Source organism: Oncorhynchus masou, unplaced genomic scaffold, assembly GCF_036934945.1.
Source record: "Oncorhynchus masou masou isolate Uvic2021 unplaced genomic scaffold, UVic_Omas_1.1 unplaced_scaffold_2056, whole genome shotgun sequence".
In the NCBI taxonomy this organism is placed as follows: domain Eukaryota; kingdom Metazoa; phylum Chordata; class Actinopteri; order Salmoniformes; family Salmonidae; genus Oncorhynchus; species Oncorhynchus masou.
The window spans coordinates 2,501-22,477 of record NW_027008543.1 but is presented as its reverse complement, the minus strand read 5'-3'; the positions used below and the strand labels follow the sequence as shown (position 1 = coordinate 22,477).

The window sequence follows — 19,977 nt, the reverse complement described above, 5'->3', positions numbered from 1 at the left end:
CTGCCGCTACCACCGCTACCACCGCCACCGCTACCGCTGCTACTCACCACCGCCACCGCTGCCACTACCACCGCCACCGCCACTGCCACCACCACCACTACCACCACTACCACTGCCGCTGCCGCTGCTGCCACTGCTACCGCTGCTGCTACTGCCACCACCGCTGCCGCTGCTGCTGCTACTGCTACCACCGCCACTGCCACCGCCGCTACCACCACCGCCACCGCTGCTACTACCACCGCTGCTACCACGCACCGCTACCGCTGCTACTACTACTACTACTACTGCCACTGCTGCCACTACCACCGCTACCGCTGCTACTACTACTACTACTACTGCTGCTGCTACTACTACTACTACTACTACTACTACTACTACTACTACTACTACTACTACTACTACTACTACTACTACTACTACTACTACTACTACTGCAGCAGCAGAGTACCGGTACACACACGCATACTACTACTACTACTACTGCAGGACAGAAGTACAACCACTCACCAACACAGGAACGGTCCTCTTCTCTCTCCTCTCTCTCTCTCTCTCACTCACTCACTCACTCACTCACTCACTCACATATAGGAACATTCCAGCAGTTAAATACAACAATCTATTTATTTATTTATTTTGTACTGTATTGTTTCTTTGGGATAGTTATACTGGCGTTCTGAGGTAGTTGAATCCATCTGAGGTAGTTGAAACCACGCGAAGCAGGGCTGGCGTTCTGAGGTAGTTGAAACCATGCGAAGCTGTACTGGCGTTCTGAGCTAGTTGAAACCACGCGAAGCTGTACTGGCGTTCTGAGGTAGTTGAAACCACGCGAAGCTGTACTGGCGTTCTGAGCTAGTTGAAACCACGCGAAGCTGTACTGGCGTTCTGAGGTAGTTGAAACCACGCGAAGCTGTACTGGCGTTCTGAGGTAGTTGAAACCATGCGAAGCTGTACTGGCGTTCTGAGCTAGTTGAAACCACGCGAAGCTGTACTGGCGTTCTGAGGTAGTTGAAACCACGCGAAAGCTGTACTGGCGTTCTGAGCTAGTTGAAACCACGCGAAGCTGTACTGGCGTTCTGAGGTAGTTGAAACCACGCGAAGCAGGGCTGGCGTTCTGAGGTAGTTGAAACCACGCGAAGCTGTACTGGCGTTCTGATGTAGTTGAAACCACGCGAAGCTGTACTGGCGTTCTGAGGTAGTTGAAACCACGCGAAGCTGTACTGGCGTTCTGAGCTAGTTGAAACCACGCGAGAAGCTGTACTGGCGTTCTGAGGTAGTTGAAACCACGCGAAGCTGTACTGGCGTTCTGAGCTAGTTGAAACCACGCGAAGCTGTACTGGCGTTCTGAGCTAGTTGAAACCACGCGAAGCAGGGCTGGCGTTCTGAGGTAGTTGAAACCACGTGAATGCTCTGGTTTTCACTCTGACATTACTGTTCCACAGAGATGAGCTCCAGTCTGGCCCCGCCCCCGCTGGCTGCTGATTTGCCAGTTGAAGAGAGGGTGGAGCAGATGAGAGCCTGTCTGAGTAAGTCATTGGCCAACGGGCAGGGGGTGTGGTCATGACTTATGACATCATCCAGGTATACAAGACACTGGTGCTGAGCTATGGTATCTCCTTGGAAGGACCCTGTGAAGACATGAAGGTACACACACACACAGATACACACACACACAGACACACACAGATACACACACAGACACACACACACAGATACACACACAGATACACACACACACACAGACACACACACAGATACACACACAGATACAGATACACACACAGATACAGATACACACACAGATACAGATACACACACAGATACACACACACACAGATACACACACACACACACAGATACACACAGATACACACACACACAGATACACACAGATACACACACACACAGATACACACACACACAGATACACACACACACAGATACAGATACACACACACACACAGATACACACACAGATATACACAGACACACACAGATACAGATACACACACAGACACACACAGATACACACACACACAGACACACACAGATACAGATACACACACAGATACACACACACACAGATACACACACACACAGATACACACACACACAGATACACACACACACACACACACAGATACACACACAGATATACACAGACACACACAGATACAGATACACACACAGACACACACAGACACACACAGATACAGATACACACACAGATACACACACACACACACACACAGATATACACACAGACACACACAGATACACACACACACAGACACACACAGATACACACACAGATACACACACACACACACAGATACACACACAGATATACACACAGATACACACAGACACACACAGATATACACACACACAGATACACACACACACAGATATATACACAGACACACACACACAAACACATACAGACACACACAGACACACACACACAGACACATACACAGACACACACACACACACAGATATACACACAGATACACACACACACACACACACACACACACACACACACACACACACACACACTGATATACACAGACACACACACAGATACACACAGACACACACAGACACAGATACACACACACACACACACACACACACACAGATATACACACACACACACACACAGATATACAGACACACACACATACACGCACACAGATACACACACGCAGATACACACACAGATATATACACACACAGACACACACACAGATAGACACACAGATATACACACACACAGACATTTATATACAAGCTGTGTAGGTGGAGTTTTATCTAACTGTGTGTGCCTGTCTATCTGTGTGTGTGTGTGTCTATCTGTGTGTGTCTGTCTATCTGTCTGTGTGAGTTTAGGTGGCGTCTTGGCTGTTGGACCCGGGTGGTGAGGAGAGAACTCTAACCAACATGGTCACCTGCTACTGTCCCTCAGAACTACCGCTGCTTGATGGACACACACACTCCCCTCGCCTACGAGCAGCCATAGACAGCGTGCTAATACACAGCACCATGGGTCACCTCACTACCCTGCTGGAGAAAGATGGACTGATAGGTAAGGAACACATCTGACAGCCGGACTTCTACCTTATGTCTCAGTTTTTGATCATTCTGTCTCTCTCTCTCTGTCTCTCTCTCTGTCTCTCTCTGTCTCTGTCTCTCTCTGTCACTCTCTCTCTCTCTCTGTCTGTCTCTCTCTCTCTCTCTCTGTCACTCTCTCTCTGTCTCTCTCTCTCTGTCTCTGTCTCTCTCTCTCTCTCTGTCACTCTCTCTCTCTCTGTCTCTCTCTCTCTCTCTCTCTCTCTCTCTGTCTCTGTCTCTGTCTCTCTCTCTCTCTCTCTCTCTCTGGGGTGTCTGTCACCTGTGTGTATGTAGATGTGTTCCGCAGTGTGGAGATGCGTTCCCAGGTGTGCCTGGCGCTGCTAGAGCTGAATGGGATTGGCTTCAGCTGGGAGGAATGTGACCGGCAGAAACACGTGATGCAGGCCAAGCTGTCAGCTCTGGAGACACAGGCCTACAGCCTTGCTGGACACAACTTCTCTCTGACGAGCACCGACGATGTGGCACAGGTAGGGAGGGGGAGTGGGGGTTCTAAGGCTTCCCAAAATCGCCTCCGGACCATCAGACATTTCATATATTTGTTGTTTATTTGTTGTAACTATCATCAAGGTCTACACTAGGTGTTCAGGGTATCATCAAGGTCTACACTAGGTGTTCAGGGTATCGCCACGATCTACACTAGGTGTTCAGGGTATCGCCAAGGTCTACACTAGGTGTTCAGGGTATCGCCACGGTCTACACTAGGTGTTCAGGGTATCGCCAAGGTCTACACTAGGTGTTCAGGGTATCATCAAGGTCTACACTAGGTGTTCAGGGTATCGCCACGGTCTACACTAGGTGTTCAGGGTATCGCCAAGGTCTACACTAGGTGTTCAGGGTATCGCCACGGTCTACACTAGGTGTTCAGGGTATCATCAAGGTCTACACTAGGTGTTCAGGGTATCGCCAAGGTCTACACTAGGTGTTCAGGGTATCGCCAAGGTCTACACTAGGTGTTCAGGGTATCGCCACGGTCTACACTAGGTGTTCAGGGTATCATCAAGGTCTACACTAGGTGTTCAGGGTATCATCAAGGTCTACACTAGGTGTTCAGGGTATCATCAAGGTCTACACTAGGTGTTCAGGGTATCATCAAGGTCTACACTAGGTGTTCAGGGTATCGCCACGGTCTACACTAGGTGTTCAGGGTATCATCAAGGTCTACACTAGGTGTTCAGGGTATCATCAAGGTCTACACTAGGTGTTCAGGGTATCATCAAGGTCTACACTAGGTGTTCAGGGTATCATCAAGGTCTACACTAGGTGTTCAGGGTATCATCACGGTCTACACTAGGTGTTCAGGGTATCGCCAAGGTCTTGACTAGGTGTTCAGGGTATCGCCAAGGTTACCACAACATCTCAAGGGGAGAGAAGTATTGTTCTAAGGTTCTGCATCTTCATGTCTGTCTGACTGTCTGTTCCTCCTACTCTGTTGTTGACATGTGTCTATGTGAGGGTGTGTGTCTATGTGTGTGTGGGTGTCTGTCTGTGGGTGTGTGTCTGTGGGTGTGTCTATGTGTGTGTGTCTATGTGTGTGTGGGTGTGTGTCTGTGGGTGTCTGTCTGTGTGTGTGTCTGTCTGTCTGTGGGTGTCTGTGTGTGTGTGTGGGTGTGGGTGTGGGTGTCTGTCTGTGTCTGTGGGTGTCTGTGTGTGTGGGTGTGGGTGTGGGTGTCTGTCTGTGTCTGTGTGTGTGTGTGGGTGTGTGGGTGTGGGTGTGGGTGTCTGTCTGTGTCTGTGTGTGTGTGTGTGGGTGTGTGGTGTGTGGGTGTGGGTGTGTGGGTGTGGGTGTGGGTGTCTGTCTGTGTCTGTGTGTGTGTGTGGGTGTGTGGGTGTGGGTGTGGGTGTCTGTCTGTGTCTGTGTGTGTGTGTGGGTGTGTGGGTGTGGGTGTGGGTGTCTGTCTGTGTCTGTGGGTGTGTGTGTGTGGGGTGTGGGTGGGTGTCTGTGTGTGTGTCTATGTGTGGGTGTCTGTGTGTGTGTGTGTGTGTGTCAGGTGTTGTTCCGTGAGCTGCGCTTGCCTCCCAGCTGTGATTTGAGCGGGGGGAGGGGTAAGAAGACCCTGGGGTACAGCAGGAGAGGAACAGGACGCGGGTTGGGGAAACTGTTCAGTACCACCAAGGTAACACACACACAGTGAAGTTATTGGTCCTGCTCTGTGACATCATATGTGAATAAAAGATGACATCATCAGGACATCCTGGAGAAGCTGAGATCCCTCCACCCGTTGCCGGGGTGATTCTGGAGTGGAGGAGGATCACCAACGCCTTGACAACGGTGGTGTTTCCCCTGCAGAGAGAGAAACGACATCACCCCCTGCTGGTTATGGATAGAATACATCCTGTCTCCCAGACACACACTGCTACAGGTAACACACACTGCTACAGGTAACACACACTGCTACAGGTAACACACACTGCTACAGGTAACACACCCTGCTACAGGTAACACACACTGCTACAGGTAACACACACTGCTACAGGTAACACACACTGCTACAGGTAACACACCCTGCTACAGGTAACACACACTGCTACAGGTAACACACACTGCTACAGGTAACACACACTGCTACAGGTAACACACACTGCTACAGGTAACACACACTGCTACAGGTAACACACACTGCTACAGGTAACACACCCTGCTACAGGTAACACACACTGCTACAGGTAACACACACTGCTACAGGTAACACACACTGCTACAGGTAACACACACTGCTACAGGTAACACACCCTGCTACAGGTAACACACACTGCTACAGGTAACACACACTGCTACAGGTAACACACCCTGCTACAGGTAACACACCCTGCTACAGGTAACACACACTGCTACAGGTAACACACACTGCTACAGGTAACACACACTGCTACAGGTAACACACCCTGCTACAGGTAACACACCCTGCTACAGGTAACACACCCTGCTACAGGTAACACACACTGCTACAGGTAACACACACACTGCTACAGGTAACACACACTGCTACAGGTAACACACACTGCTACAGGTAACACACACTGCTACAGGTAACACACACACCCTGCTACAGGTAACACACACTGCTACAGGTAACACACACTGCTACAGGTAACACACACACCCTGCTACAGGTAACACACACACCCTGCTACAGGTAACACACACTGCTACAGGTAACACACACTGCTACAGGTAACACACACTGCTACAGGTAACACACCCTGCTACAGGTAACACACCCTGCTACAGGTAACACACACTGCTACAGGTAACACACACACTGCTACAGGTAACACACACTGCTACAGGTAACACACACTGCTACAGGTAACACACACTGCTACAGGTAACACACACACTGCTACAGGTAACACACACTGCTACAGGTAACACACACTGCTACAGGTAACACACACTGCTACAGGTAACACACACTGCTACAGGTAACACACACTGCTACAGGTAACACACTGCTACAGGTAACACACACTGCTACAGGTAACACACACTGCTACAGGTAACACACACAGCTACAGGTAACACACACACTGCTACAGGTAACACACACTGCTACAGGTAACACACACTGCTACAGGTAACACACACTGCTACAGGTAACACACCCTGCTACAGGTAACACACACACCCTGCTACAGGTAACACACACACCCTGCTACAGGTAACACACACACCCTGCTACAGGTAACACACACACCCTGCTACAGGTAACACACACACCCTGCTACAGGTAACACACACACCCTGCTACAGGTAACACACACACCCTGCTACAGGTAACACACACACCCTGCTACAGGTAACACACACACCCTGCTACAGGTAACACACACACCCTGCTACAGGTAACACACACACCCTGCTACAGGTAACACACACACCCTGCTACAGGTAACACACACACCCTGCTACAGGTAACACACACACCCTGCTACAGGTAACACACACACCCTGCTACAGGTAACACACACACCCTGCTACAGGTAACACACACTGCTACAGGTAACACACACTGCTACAGGTAACACACACACCCTGCTACAGGTAACACACACACACTGCTACAGGTAACACACACTGCTACAGGTAACACACACTGCTACAGGTAACACACCCTGCTACAGGTAACACACCCTGCTACAGGTAACACACCCTGCTACAGGTAACACACACTGCTACAGGTAACACACCCTGCTACAGGTAGCACACCCTGCTACAGGTAGCACACACTGCTACAGGTAACACACACACTGCTACAGGTAACACACACACTGCTACAGGTAACACACACACTGCTACAGGTAACACACACACTGCTACAGGTAACACACACACTGCTACAGGTAACACACACTGCTACAGGTAACACACACTGCTACAGGTAACACACACTGCTACAGTTAACACACCCTGCTACAGGTAACACACCCTGCTACAGGTAACACACACCCCTGCTACAGGTAACACACACACCCTGCTACAGGTAACACACACTGCTACAGGTAATCTATCTGGAGATGAATGTACTGACTATGACTGGTCCACCTAGCTATCTGGAGATGAATGTACTGACTATGACTGGTCCACCTAGCTATCTGGAGATGAATGTACTGACTATGACTGGTCCACCTAGCTATCTGGAGATGAATGTACTGACTATGACTGGTCCACCTAGCTATCTGGAGATGAATGTACTGACTATGACTGGTCCACCTAGCTATCTGGAGATGAATGTACTGACTATGACTGGTCCACCTAGCTATCTGTAGATGAATGTACTGACTATGACTGGTCCACCTAGCTATCTGGAGATGAATGTACTGACTATGACTGGTCCACCTAGCTATCTGGAGATGAATGTACTGACTATGACTGGTCCACCTAGCTATCTGGAGATGAATGTACTGACTATGACTGGTCCACCTAGCTATCTGGAGATGAATGTACTGATGGATGACTACAATGTAATGTAGACACACACTGATCATTTATACATCAGTCTGCTTGTGTATGTTGTGATGGATTCTTGTCTGCGTGTCTGTCTGTCTGCGTGTCTGTCTGCGTGTCTGTCTGTCTGCGTGTCTGTCTGTCTGCGTGTCTGTCTGTGTGTCTGTGTACAGGCAGAGTGAGCTTCACAGAGCCAAACATCCAGAATGTTCCGAAGGACTTTGAGATCCAGATGGCCTCTGTGGTGGAGGAGAGCCCGCCCTCACAAGATGGACGCGGACTGGGTGGGAATAACTATTTATAACTACTAACCCTAACCTTGACAAGATGGACGCCGGACAGGGTGGGAATAACTATCTATAACTACTAACCCTAACCTTGACAAGATGGACGCCGGACAGGGTGGGAATAACTATTTATAACTACTAACCCTAACCTTGACAAGAAGGACGCCGGACTGGGTGGGAATAACTATCTATAACTACTAACCCTAACCTTGACAAGATGGACGCCGGACTGGGTGGGAATAACTATTTATAACTACTAACCCTAACCTTGACAAGATGGACGCTCGGACTGGGTGGGAATAACTATTTATAACTACTAACCCTAACCTGACAAGATGGACGCCGGACTGGGTGGGAATAACTATCTATAACTACTAACCCTAACCTTGACAAGATGGACGCCGGACTGGGTGGGAATAACTATTTATAACTACTAACCTTGACAAGATGGACGCCGGACTGGGTGGGAATAACTATCTATAACTACTACCTTGACAAGATGGACGCCGGACTGGGTGGGAATAACTATCTATAACTATTAACCCTAACCTTGACAAGATTGACGCCGGACTGGGTGGGAATAACTATCTATAACTATTAACCCTAACCTTGACAAGATGGACGCCGGACTGGGTGGGAATAACTATCTATAACTACTACCTTGACAAGATGGACGCCGGACTGGGTGGGAATAACTATCTATAACTATTAACCCTAACCTTGACAAGATGGACGCCGGACTGGGTGGGAATAACTATCTATAACTATTAACCCTAACCTTGACAAGATGGACGCCGGACTGGGTGGGAATAACTATTTATAACTACTAACCCTAACCTTGACAAGATGGGTGCCGGACTGGGTGGGAATAACTATCTATAACTACTACCTTGACAAGATGGACGCCGGACTGGGTGGGAATAACTATCTATAACTACTAACCCTAACCTTGACAAGATGGGTGCCGGACTGGGTGGGAATAACTATCTATAACTATTAACCCTAACCTTGACAAGATGGACGCCGGACTGGGTGGGAATAACTATCTATAACTACTACCTTGACAAGATGGACGCCGGACTGGGTGGGAATAACTATCTATAACTATTAACCCTAACCTTGACAAGATGGACGCCGGACTGGGTGGGAATAACTATCTATAACTATTAACCCTAACCTTGACAAGATGGACGCCGGACTGGGTGGGAATAACTATTTATAACTACTAACCCTAACCTTGACAAGATGGGTGCCGGACTGGGTGGGAATAACTATCTATAACTACTACCTTGACAAGATGGACGCCGGACTGGGTGGGAATAACTATCTATAACTACTAACCCTAACCTTGACAAGATGGGTGCCGGACTGGGTGGGAATAACTATTTATAACTACTAACCTTGACAAGATGGACGCCGGACTGGGTGGGAATAACTATCTATAACTACTAACCTTGACAAGATGGACGCCGGACAGGGTGGGAATAACTATTTATAACTACTAACCTTGACAAGATGGGTGCCGGACTGGGTGGGAATAACTATCTATAACTACTAACCCTAACCTTGACAAGATGGACGCCGGACTGGGTGGGAATAACTATCTATAACTACTAACCCTAACCTTGACAAGATGGACGCCGGACTGGGTGGGAATAACTATTTATAACTACTACCTTGACAAGATGGACGCCGGACAGGGTGGGAATAACTATCTATAACTACTAACCCTAACCTTGACAAGATGGGTGCCAGACAGGGTGGGAATAACTATCTATAACTACTAACCCTAACCTTGACAAGATGGACGCCGGACTGGGTGGGAATAACTATTTATAACTACTACCTTGACAAGATGGACGCCGGACAGGGTGGGAATAACTATCTATAACTACTAACCCTAACCTTGACAAGATGGGTGCCAGACAGGGTGGGAATAACTATCTATAACTACTAACCCTAACCTTGACAAGAAGGACGCCGGACAGGGTGGGAATAACTATCTATAACTACTAACCCTAACCTTGACAAGATGGGTGCCGGACTGGGTGGGAATAACTATCTATAACTACTACCTTGACAAGATGGACGCCGGACAGGGTGGGAATAACTATTTATAACTACTAACCCTAACCTTGACAAGATGGACGCCGGACTGGGTGGGAATAACTATCTATAACTACTAACCCCAACCTTGACAAGATGGGTGCCGGACTGGGTGGGAATAACTATCTATAAATACTAACCCTAACCTTGACAAAATGGACGCCTCGGACTATGTATTGGGTACGTAACACAGGTGGGAAAAGTACCCAATAGTCCCACTGTAGTAGGGTCAGGTATAGGAACCATGTATTGGGTACGTAACCCATTAGCAGTGGTGGGAAAAGTACCCAATAGTCCCACTGTAGTAGGGTCAGGTATAGGAACCATGTATTGGGTACGTAACCCATTAGCAGTGGTGGGAAAAGTACCCAATAGTCCCACTGTAGTAGGGTCAGGTATAGGAACCATGAATTGGGTACGTAACCCATTAGCAGTGGTGGGAAAAGTACCCAATTGTCATACTGTAGTAAAAGTAAAGATTCCTTAATAGAAAGTTACTCAAGTAAAAGTCACCCAGTAAAATACTACTTGAGTAAAAGTCCAAAAGTATTTGGTTCTAAATATATTTAACTATCAAAAGTAAATGTAATTGATAAAATCTACTTAAGTATCAAAAGTAAAAGTATAAATAATTTCAAAATCCTTATAATAAGCAAAGCAGACGGCACCATTTTCTTGTTTTAAAATGTACAGATAGTCAGGGGAACACTCCAACACTCAGATATCATTACAGATAGTGAGGGGAACACTCCTACACTCAGATATCATTACAGATAGTCAGGGGAACACTCCAACACTCAGACATCAGTACAGATAGCCAGGGCACACTCCAACACTCAGACATCATTACAGATAGCCAGGGGCACACTCCAACACTCAGATATCATTACAGATAGTGAGGGGAACACTCCAACACTCAGATATCATTACAGATAGTGAGGGGAACACTCCAACACTCAGACATCATTACAGACAGCCAGGGGTACACTCCAACACTCAAATATCATTACAGATAGCCAAGGGAACACTCCAACACTCAGACATCATTACAGATAGTGAGGGGAACACTCCAACACTCAGACATCATTACAGATAGCCAGGGGAACACTCCAACACTCAGATATCATTACAGGTAGCCAGGAGAACACTCCAACACTCAGATATCATTACAGGTAGCCAGGGGAACACTCAACACTCAAATATCATTACAGATAGCCAAGGGAACACTCCAACACTCAGACATCATTACAGATAGTGAGGGAACACTCCAACACTCAGACATCATTACAGATAGCCAGGGGAACACTCCAACACTCAGATATCATTACAGGTAGCCAGGAGAACACTCCAACACTCATATATCATTACAGATAGCCAGGGGAACACTCCAACACTCAGACATCATTACAGGTAGCCAGGAGAACACTCCAACACTCAGATATCATTACAGGTAGCCAGGGGAACACTCCAACACTCAGATATCATTACAGATAGCCAGGGGAACACTCCAACACTCAGATATCATTACAGGTAGCCAGGAGAACACTCCAACACTCATATATCATTACAGATAGCCAGGGGGAACACTCCAACACTCAGACATCATTACAGGTAGCCAGGAGAACACTCCAACACTCAGATATCATTACAGGTAGCCAGGGGAACACTCCAACACTCAGATATCATTACAGGTAGCCAGGGGAACACTCCAACACTCAGATATCATTACAGATAGCCAGGGGCCACTCCAACACTCATATATCATTACAGATAGCCAGGGGAACACTCCAACACTCAGACATCATTACAGATAGCCAGGGGAACACTCAGATATCATTACAGATAGCCAGGGGCCACTCCAACACTCATATATCATTACAGATAGCCAGGGGAACACTCCAACACTCAGACATCATTATAGACAGCCAGGGGAACACTCCAACACTCACATATCATTACAGATAGCCAGGGGAACACTCAGATATCATTACAGATAGCCAGGGGAACACTCCAACACTCAGATATCATTACAGATAGCCAGGGGAACACTCCAACACTCAGACATCATTACAGATAGCCAGGGGAACACTCAGATATCATTACAGATAGTCAGGGGAACACTCCAACACTCATATATCATTACAGATAGCCAGGGGAACACTCCAACACTCAGACATCATTACAGATAGCCAGGGGAACACTCCAACACTCAGATATCATTATATTATTATCATTCCTGTCCTAAGCATTCAAAATGTAACGAGTACATGTCCACTCACTGACTACCCAATGACATGTCCACTCACTGACTCACCCAATGACATGCCCACTCACTGACTCACCCAATGACATGCCCACTCACTGACTCACCCAATGACATGTCCACTCACTGACTCACCCAATGACATGTCCACTCACTGACTCACCCAATGACATGTCCACTCACTGACTCACCCAATGACATGTCCACTCACTGACTCACCCAATGACATGCCCACTCACTGACTCACCCAATGACATGTCCACTCACTGACTCACCCAATGACATGTCCACTCACTGACTCACCCAATGACATGTCCACTCACTGACTCACCCAATGACATGTCCACTCACTGACTCACCCAATGACATGTCCACTCACTGACTCACCCAATGACATGTCCACTCACTGACTCACCCAATGACATGTCCACTCACTGACTACCCAATGACATGTCCACCCACTGACTCACCCAATGACATGTCCACTGACTGACTCACCCAATGACATGTCCACTCACTGACTCACCCAATGACATGTCCACTCACTGACTCACCCAATGACATGTCCACTCACTGACTCACCCAATGACATGTCCACTGACTGACTCACCCAATGACATGTCCACTCACTGACTCACCCAATGACATGTCCACTCACTGACTCACCCAATGACATGTCCACTCACTGACTCACCCAATGACATGTCCACTCACTGACTCACCCAATGACATGTCCACTCACTGACTCACCCAATGACATGTCCACTCACTGACTCACCCAATGACATGTCCACTCACTGACTCACCCAATGACATGTCCACTCACTGACTCACCCAATGACATGTCCACTCACTGACTCACCCAATGACATGTCCACTCACTGACTCACCCAATGACATGTCCACTCACTGACTCACCCAATGACATGTCCACTCACTGACTCACCCAATGACATGTCCACTCACTGACTCACCCAATGACATGTCCACTCACTGACTCACCCAATGACATTTCCACTGACTCACCCAATGACATGTCCACCCACTGACTCACCCAATGACATGTCCACTCACTGACTCACCCAATGACATGTCCACTCACTGACTCACCCAATGACATGTCCACTCACTGACTCACCCAATGACATTTCCACTGACTCACCCAATGACATGTCCACTCACTGACTCACCCAATGACATGTCCACTCACTGACTCACCCAATGACATGTCCACTCACTGACTCACCCAATGACATTTCCACTGACTCACCCAATGACATGTCCACCCACTGACTCACCCAATGACATGTCCACTCACGGACTCACCCAATGACATTTCCACTCACTGACATGTCCACTCACTGACTCACCCAATGACATGTCCACTCACTGACTCACCCAATGACATGTCCACTCACTGACTCACCCAATGACATGTCCACTGACTGACTCACCCAATGACATGTCCACTCACTGACTCACCCAATGACATGTCCACTCACTGACTCACCCAATGACATGTCCACTCACTGACTCACCCAATGACATGTCCACCACTGACTCACCCAATGACATGTCCACCACTGACTCACCCAATGACATGTCCACCCACTGACTCACCCAATGACATGTCCACCCACTGACTCACCCAATGACATGTCCACTCACTGACTCACCCAATGACATGTCCACTCACTGACTCACCCAATGACATGTCCACTCACTGACTCACCCAATGACATGTCCACTCACTGACTCACCCAATGACATGTCCACTCACTGACTCACCCAATGACATGTCCACTGACTGACTCACCCAATGACATGTCCACTCACTGACTCACCCAATGACATGTCCACTCACTGACTCACCCAATGACATGTCCACTCACTGACTCACCCAATGACATGTCCACTCACTGACTCACCCAATGACATGTCCACCCACTGACTCACCCAATGACATGTCCACTCACTGACTCACCCAATGACATGTCCACTCACTGACTCACCCAATGACATGTCCACTCACTGACTCACCCAATGACATGTCCACTCACTGACTCACCCAATGACATGTCCACTCACTGACTCACCCAATGACATGTCCACTCACTGACTCACCCAATGACATGTCCACTCACTGACTCACCCAATGACATGTCCACTCACTGACTCACCCAATGACATGTCCACTCACTGACTCACCCAATGACATGTCCACTCACTGACTCACCCAATGACATGTCCACTCACTGACTCACCCAATGACATGTCCACTCACTGACTCACCCAATGACATGTCCACTCACTGACTCACCCAATGACATGTCCACTCACTGACTCACCCAATGACATGTCCATTCACTGACTCACCCAATGACATGTCCACTCACTGACTCACCCAATGACATGTCCACTCACTGACTCACCCAATGACATGTCCACTCACTGACTCACCCAATGACATGTCCACTCACTGACTCACCCAATGACATGTCCACTCACTGACTCACCCAATGACATGTCCACTCACTGACTCACCCAATGACATGTCCACTCACTGACTCACCCAATGACATGTCCACTCACTGACTCACCCAATGACATGTCCACCCACTGACTCACCCAATGACATGTCCACTCACTGACTCACCCAATGACATGTCCACTCACTGACTCACCCAATGACATGTCCACCCACTGACTCACCCAATGACATGTCCACTCACTGACTCACCCAATGACATGTCCACCCACTCACTCACCCAATGACATGTGCTTAAAGACAATCTGCAGAATAAGCTCATCAAATCAAATCAAATGTATTTATATAGCCCTTCGTACATCAGCTGATATCAGGCTACATGTCCACTGGCCAGTCCTCTTCTGGCTTTACCTAGCTGAGCATTCAGAGTTAGACTGGGTGCTTAAAGACGATCTGCAGAATAAGCTCATCAAATCAAATCAATCATAGCTGAGCATTCAGAGTTAGACTGGGTGAATAAGCTCATCAAATCAAATCAATCCTAGCTGAGCATTCAGAGTTCGACTGGGTGAATAAGCTCATCAAATCAAATCAATCCTAGCTGAGCATTCAGAGTTAGACTGGGTGAATAAGCTCATGTGTTCTTCCTTCTCAGTCGGGTCCGTTCCAGGCTGATCAGACCTCCTCCTGAAGGGGCCGTGGCCTTCTCCGTCAGCATGAGACACGCCTTGTACCTTTCAATGACAGGTAACTCCTCCACTAACACCTTTCACAGGTAACTCCTCCACCTAACACCTTTCACAGGTACCTCCTCCACCTAACACCTTTCACAGGTACCTCCTCCACCTAACACCTTTCACAGGTACCTCCTCCACCTAACACCTTTCACAGGTACCTCCTCCACCTACCATGTCAGGCAGGCCACAGAGAGTCTATACTAATGGTACCATGTCAGACAGGCCACAGAGAGTCTATTCTAATGGTACCATGTCAGACAGGCCACAGAGAGTCTATACTAATGGTACCATGTCAGACAGGCCACAGAGAGTCTATTCTAATGGTACCATGTCAGGCAGGCCACAGAGAGTCCACCCACTATACTAATGGTACCATGTCAGACAGGCCACAGAGAGTCTATACTAATGGTACCATGTCAGACAGGCCACAGAGAGTCTATACTAATGGTACCATGCCAGACAGGCCACAGAGAGTCTATACTAATGGTACCATGTCAGACAGGCCACAGAGAGTCTATACTAATGGTACCATGTCAGACAGGCCACAGAGAGTCTATACTAATGGTACCATGTCAGACAGGCCACAGAGAGTCTATACTAATGGTACCATGTCAGACAGGCCACAGAGAGTCTATACTAATGGTACCATGTCAGACAGGCCACAGAGAGTCTATACTAATGGTACCATGTCAGGCAGGCCACAGAGAGTCTATACTAATGGTACCATGTCAGACAGGCCACAGAGAGTCTATACTAATGGTACCATGTCAGACAGGCCACAGAGAGTCTATTCTAATGGTACCATGTCAGACAGGCCACAGAGAGTCTATACTAATGGTACCATGTCAGACAGGCCACAGAGAGTCTATACTAATGGTACCATGTCAGACAGGCCACAGAGAGTCTATACTAATGGTACCATGTCAGACAGGCCACAGAGAGTCTATACTAATGGTACCATGTCAGACAGGCCACAGAGAGTCTATACTAATGGTACCATGCCAGACAGGCCACAGAGAGTCTATACTAATGGTACCATGTCAGACAGGCCACAGAGAGTCTATTCTAATGGTACCATGTCAGGCAGGCCACAGAGAGTCTATACTAATGGTACCATGTCAGACAGGCCACAGAGAGTATATTCTAATGGTACCATGTCAGACAGGCCACAGAGAGTCTATACTAATGGTACCATGTCAGACAGGCCACAGAGAGTCTATACTAATGGTACCATGTCAGACAGGCCACAGAGAGTCTATACTAATGGTACTATGTCAGACAGGCCACAGAGAGTCTATTCTAATGGTACCATGTCAGGCAGGCCACAGAGAGTCTATACTAATGGTACCATGTCAGACAGGCCACAGAGAGTCTATTCTAATGGTACCATGTCAGATAGGCCACAGAGAGTCTATTCTAATGGTACCATGTCAGACAGGCCACAGAGAGTCTATTCTAATGGTACCATGTCAGACAGGCCACAGAGAGTCTATACTAATGGTACCATGTCAGACAGGCCACAGAGAGTCTATACTAATGGTACCATGTCAGACAGGCCACAGAGAGTCTATACTAATGGTACCATGTCAGACAGGCCACAGAGAGTCTATACTAATGGTACCATGTCAGACAGGCCACAGAGAGTCTATACTAATGGTACCATGTCAGACAGGCCACAGAGAGTCTATACTAATGGTACCATGCCAGACAGGCCACAGAGAGTCTATACTAATGGTACCATGCCAGACAGGCCACAGAGAGTCTATACTAATGGTACCATGCCAGGCAGGCCACAGAGAGTCTATACTAATGGTACCATGCCAGACAGGCCACAGAGAGTCTATACTAATGGTACCATGCCAGACAGGCCACAGAGAGTCTATACTAATGGTACCATGTCAGACCGCGTACTGCCAGGCCACAGAGAGTCTATACTAATGGTACCATGCCAGACAGGCCACAGAGAGTCTCTCTCTCCTTACCTCTCCTCTCTCTTCTCTCTCCTCTCCTCTCCTCTCCTTACCTCTCCTCTCTCTCCTTACCTCTCCTCTCTCTCCTTACCTCTCTCTCCTTACCACTCCTCTCTCTCCTTACCTCTCCTCTCTCTCTCCTTACCTCTCCTCTCTCTCCTTACCTCTCCTCTCTCTCCTCTCTCTCCTTACCTCTCCTCTCTCCTCTCCTCTCCTCTCCTCTCTCTCCTTACCTCCTCTCTCTCTCCTTACCTCTCCTCTCTCTCCTTACCTCTCCTCTCTCTCCTTACCTCTCCTCCTCTCTCTCTCCTTACCTCTCCTCTCTCTCCCCTTACTCTTCTCTCTCCCCTTACCTCTCCTCTCTCTCTCTCTCCTCTCTCTCTCTCTCTCCTCTCTCTCTCTCTCTCCTTACCTCTCCTCTCTCTCTCCTTACCTCTCCTCTCTCCCCTTACCTCTTCTCTCTCCCCTTACCTCTCCTCTCTCTTCTCTCTCTCTTCTCTCCCCCTCTCTCTCTCTCTCTCCTTACCTCTCCTCTCTCCTTACCTCTCCCTCTCTTACCTCTCCTCTCTCTTCTCTCCCCTCTCTCTCTCTCTCTCTCTCCTTACCTCTCCTCTCTCTCCTTACCTCCTCTCTCTCTCTCTCCTTACCTCCTCTCTCCTTACCTCTCCTCTCTCTCCTTACTTCTCTCTCCTCTCCTCTCTCTCCCTTACCTCTCCTCTCTCCTTACCTCTCCTCTCTCTCTCTCCTTACCTCTCCTCTCTCCTTACCTCTCCTCTCTCTCCTTACCTCTCCTCTCTCCTTACCTCTCTCTCTCTCCTCTCCTCTCTCTCCTTACCTCTCCTCTCTCCTTACCTCTCTCTCTCTCTCTCCTTACCTCTCCTCTCTCTCCTTACCTCTCCTCTCTCTCCCTCTCTCTCCTTACCTCTCCTCTCTCTCCTCTCTCTCTCCTTACCTCTCCTCTCTCTCTCTCCCTTACCTCTCCTCTCTCTCCCTTACCTCCTCTCTCCTCTCCCTCTCTCTCCTTACCTCTCCTCTCTCCCTTACCTCTCTTCTCTCTCCTCTCCTCTCTCTCTCTCTCTCCTCTCCTCTCTCTCCTTACCTCTCCTCTCTCTCTCTCCTTACCTCTCCTCTCTCTCCTTACCTCTCCTCTCTCTCTCTTACCTCTCCTCTCTCCTTACCTCTCCTCTCTCTCTCCTCTCTCTCCTTACCTCTCCTCTCTCTCCTTACCTCTCTTCTCTCTCCTCTCCTCTCTCTCTCCTTACCTCTCCTCTCTCTCCTTACCTCTCCTCTCTCTCTCTCTCCTTACCTCCCTCTCTCCTTACCTCTCCTCTCTCTCCTCTCCTCTCTCTCCTTACCTCTCCTCTCTCTCCTCTCCTCTCTCTCCTCTCCTCTCCTCTCCTTTCTCCAGGAGGGATGGTATTAGCAGCAGATTATTCCCAGTTGGAGCTCAGAGTGTTGGCTCACCTCTCTAAGGACCGACGTCTGCTACAGGTCACACACACACACACACATGGACACACACGGACACACACGGACACACACACACACATGGACACACACGGACACACACACACGGACACACAGACACACACACACTACTTTCATCTGACCTTGTCCAAACGTGTGTCAGGTGTTGAATGGAGGAGCTGATGTGTTCCGCTGCATCGCTGCTGAGTGGAAGAACATTGAACTGGAGACTGTAGACGACACCCTGAGACAGCAGGCTAAACAGGTACACACAACATGTGTTTTACCTTGTGGGGACCTAACATTGTGGACATTCATCCTGTTTCCATTAAACCCAACCCCAAAGCAGCCATTGTGGGCATCTGGGAGATGTCCCCATTAGGGTAGTAACACGCACTGCATTTGTTTCCAACTTGATGTTTGTTCATTATATTGTGTGTGTGTGTGTGTGTGTGTGTGTGTGTGTGTGTGTGTGTGTGTGTGTGTGTGTGTGTGTGTGTGTAGATATGTTATGGTATAATCTATGGGATGGGAGCCAAATCTCTGGGGGAGCAGATGGGGATCGAGGAGGACGATGCA

At 48.4% G+C, this 19,977-nt stretch overlaps 1 pseudogene; it reads left to right on the top strand.

Moving 5' to 3' along the window:
• The window catches only part of LOC135532839 (DNA polymerase theta-like), a 37,970-nt pseudogene that overhangs the window by 17,303 nt on the left and 690 nt on the right, over positions 1–19,977 (top strand).